Below are 3,434 nucleotides of genomic sequence, written 5' to 3'. Positions count from 1 at the left end.
TCCTGGAGGAACCTCCGGTGCACAGGGTCTGCTGCAACCAGCCACGTGGGTTCTGAGGGGTAGGGGAGCGTGCGCTCTCCTCCCCGGGCGGGCGGCCGGGCCCTGGGGGCTCGCGCCTCCACGGAGGGACCTCGCTCCCGGGGCTTCGTCCCCGGGGCTCGGGGACTCCGTGGCGGCTCGGCCCCCGGGGTTCGACCCCGCTCGCTCGCTCCAAAACCCAAGTCCAAAACGTGGGGTTGCACGGGAGCTCCGGGCGCGACGGGTCTCCACGCACGGCCCCGGGGAGGGAGCTCCGACCCGGGCCGGAGGCAGATTCGCCCCCCGCCCCCCGGCTGTCCGCCCGGAGCCGAGACGGTCCTAAAACGGGCCTTGGGGGTGATGTAGAAGGGTAACGCTCACACAACCAGGACTCACACAAACCGATCTGCATCCCAGGCAGGGTGCGGGTCTCCTGGGCACGAATAAAGCCCGATGCCCCGTGGGTGATGTTGGCCCTGGCCACTCAAGGCACTCACCCAAGCCAGAGAGGGTGCACTCTGGCTGGGGAAGCAGATTCAATCTCTGCTGTGGTGGAGCTCTGGAAAAACGCCAAACCTCCAGGAAAAGACGGCCCGGTTTCTCTGAAAAGTGCATCCCAGGCAGGGTGCGGGTCTCATGGGCACGAATAAAGCCCGATGCCCGTGGGTGATGTTGGCCCTGGCCACTCAAGGCACTCACCCAAGCCAGAGAGGGTGCACTCTGGCTGGGGAAGCAGATTCAATCTCTGCTGTGGTGGAGCTCTGGAAAAAACGCGAAACCTCCAGGAAAAGACGGCCCGATTTCTCTGAAAAGTGCATCCCAGGCAGGGTGCGGGTCTCCTGGGCACGAATAAAGCCCGATGCCCCGTGGGTGATGTTGGCCCTGGCCACTCAAGGCACTCACCCAAGCCAGAGAGGGTGCACTCTGGCTGGGGAAGCAGATTCAATCTCTGCTGTGGTGGAGCTCTGGAAAAACGCGAAACCTCCAGGAAAAGACGGCCCGGTTTCTCTGAAAAGTGCATCCCAGGCAGGGTGCGGGTCTCATGGGCACGAATAAAGCCCGATGCCCGTGGGTGATGTTGGCCCTGGCCACTCAAGGCACTCACCCAAGCCAGAGAGGGTGCACTCTGGCTGGGGAAACAGATTCAATCTCTGCTGTGGTGGAGCTCTGAAAAAAAAAAAACGCGAAACCTCCAGGAAAAGACGGCCCGGTTTCTCTGAAAAGTGCATCCCAGGCAGGGTGCGGGTCTCATGGGCACGAATAAAGCCCGATGCCCGTGGGTGATGTTGGCCCTGGCCACTCAAGGCACTCACCCAAGCCAGAGAGGGTGCACTCTGGCTGGGGAAGCAGATTCAATCTCTGCTGTGGTGGAGCTCTGAAAAAAAAAAAAACGCGAAACCTCCAGGAAAAGACGGCCCGATTTCTCTGAAAAGTGCATCCCAGGCAGGGTGCGGGGTCTCCTGGGCACGAATAAAGCCCGATGCCCACCTTGAAACGGAGCCTGGGCTCGACTCTGAAGTCCAGATCTCGAAAAACGACAGAGTCCAAAAAGGTGCGGTGGCTCCAAACCTCCATGCCCTCAGACCTCCCTGGCCAGCCCAGGGAGGGTGGCCCGTCCTGGGCCAGACTCAGATTTCCCCCGCCACCCCTGGAGCTCCGCCTGGAGCGAAGACGGTCCTAAAACGGACCATGGGGCTCTTGTAGAGGATGAGGGAGGGAGAGAGGGGCCTTCAGAGAGCCCCTTGGCCGGCTTGACTCTGGAGTCGAATTTGGAAAAATAGACAAAGTCCATAAACGTGCTGTTGGTTCGGACCTCCAGGGCACTCAAGGCACTCACCCAAGCCAGAGAGGGTGCACTCTGGCTGGGGAAGAGGATTCAATCTCTGCTGTGGTGGAGCTCTGAAAAACACGAGAACCTCCAGGAAAAGGCGGCCCGGTTTCTCTGAAAAGTGCATCCCAGGCAGGGTGCGGGTCTCCTGGGCAAGAACGAAGCCCAATGCCCACCTTGAAACGGAGCCTGGGCTCGACTCTGAAGCCCAGATCTCGAAAAACGACAGAGTACAAAAAATGTGCGGTGGCTCCAAACCTCCATGCCCTCAGACCTCCCTGGCCAGCCCAGGGAGGGTGGCCCGTCCTGGGCCAGATTCAGATTCGCCCGCCACCCCTGGAGCTCCGCCTGGAGCGAAGACGGTCCTAAAACGGGCCTTCGGGGATGTATGAGAGAGGGGAAGCGTGGTGGTGGCAAACACAGAGGACCCCCTACCAGCGATCAGACCGTCGTGAGTCCCACTCAGAGTCACTCTGGGTGGGCATGTAAAAATCCAGATTACGCCGCGCTGGAGCTCTGGAAGTTACGAGACCTCCAGGAAAAGACAGGCTGGTTTTCTGAAAAGTGCACCCCAGGCAGGGTGCATCTTTTCCTGGGCACGAGCCCAGCGCACATGGTGTGGTGGTCCGGCTCTGGTGCCAAAGTTTGGGGGAAAAAATAGACAGAGTCCAATAACGTGGTGTGGTTCCAAAGCTCCATGCCCTCAGACCTCCCTGGCCAGCCCAGGGAGGGTGGCCCGTCCTGGGCCAGATTCAGATTTGCCCGCCACCCCTGGAGCTCCGCCTGGAGCGAAGACGGTCCTAAAACGGGCCTTCGGGGATGTATGAGAGAGGGGGAAGCGTGGTGGTGGCAAACACAGAGGACCCCTACCAGCGATCAGACCGTCGTGAGTCCCACTCAGACTCACTCTGGGTGGGCATATAAAATCCAGACTACGCCCCGTCGGAGCTCTGGAAGTACGAGACCTCCAGGAAAAGACAGGCTGGTTTTCTGAAAAGTGCACCCCAGGCAGGGTGCATCTTTCCTGGGCACGAGCCCGGCGCACGTGGCGGGGTCCGGCTCTGGTGCCAAAAAAATTGAGAAAAATCGACTAAGTCCAATGGCGTGACGTGGGTTCAAAGCTCCATGGTCTCAGACCTCCCTGGCCAGCCCAGGGAGGGTGGCCCGTCCTGGGCCAGAGTCAGATTCGCCCGACACCCCCTGGAGCTCGACCTGGAGGGAAGACGGTCCTAAAACGGGCCTTCGGGGCTGTATGGAAGAGGGCAAGTGTGGTGGTGCAAAACACAGAGCACCCCCTACCATTGATCAGACCGTCGTGAGTCCCACTCAGACTCGCTCTGGGTGGGCATATAAAATCCAGACTACGCCCCCCCCGTCGGAGCTCTGGAAGTACGAGACCTCCAGGAAAAGACAGGCCGGTTTTATGTAAAGTGCACCCCAGGCAGGGTGCGTCTTTCCTGGGCACGAGCCCGGCGCGCGTGGCGGGGTCCGGCTCTGGTGCCAAAAAATTTGAGTAAAATCGACTAAGTCCAATGACGTGGTGTGGTTCCAAAGCTCCATGGTCTCAGACCTCCCTGGCCAGCCCAGG

This window comes from Pimephales promelas, unplaced genomic scaffold (assembly GCF_988280905.1).
Source record: "Pimephales promelas unplaced genomic scaffold, fPimPro1.hap1.1 HAP1_SCAFFOLD_88, whole genome shotgun sequence".
NCBI lineage: Eukaryota > Metazoa > Chordata > Actinopteri > Cypriniformes > Leuciscidae > Pimephales > Pimephales promelas.
Note: the sequence above shows the minus strand (reverse complement) of the source record.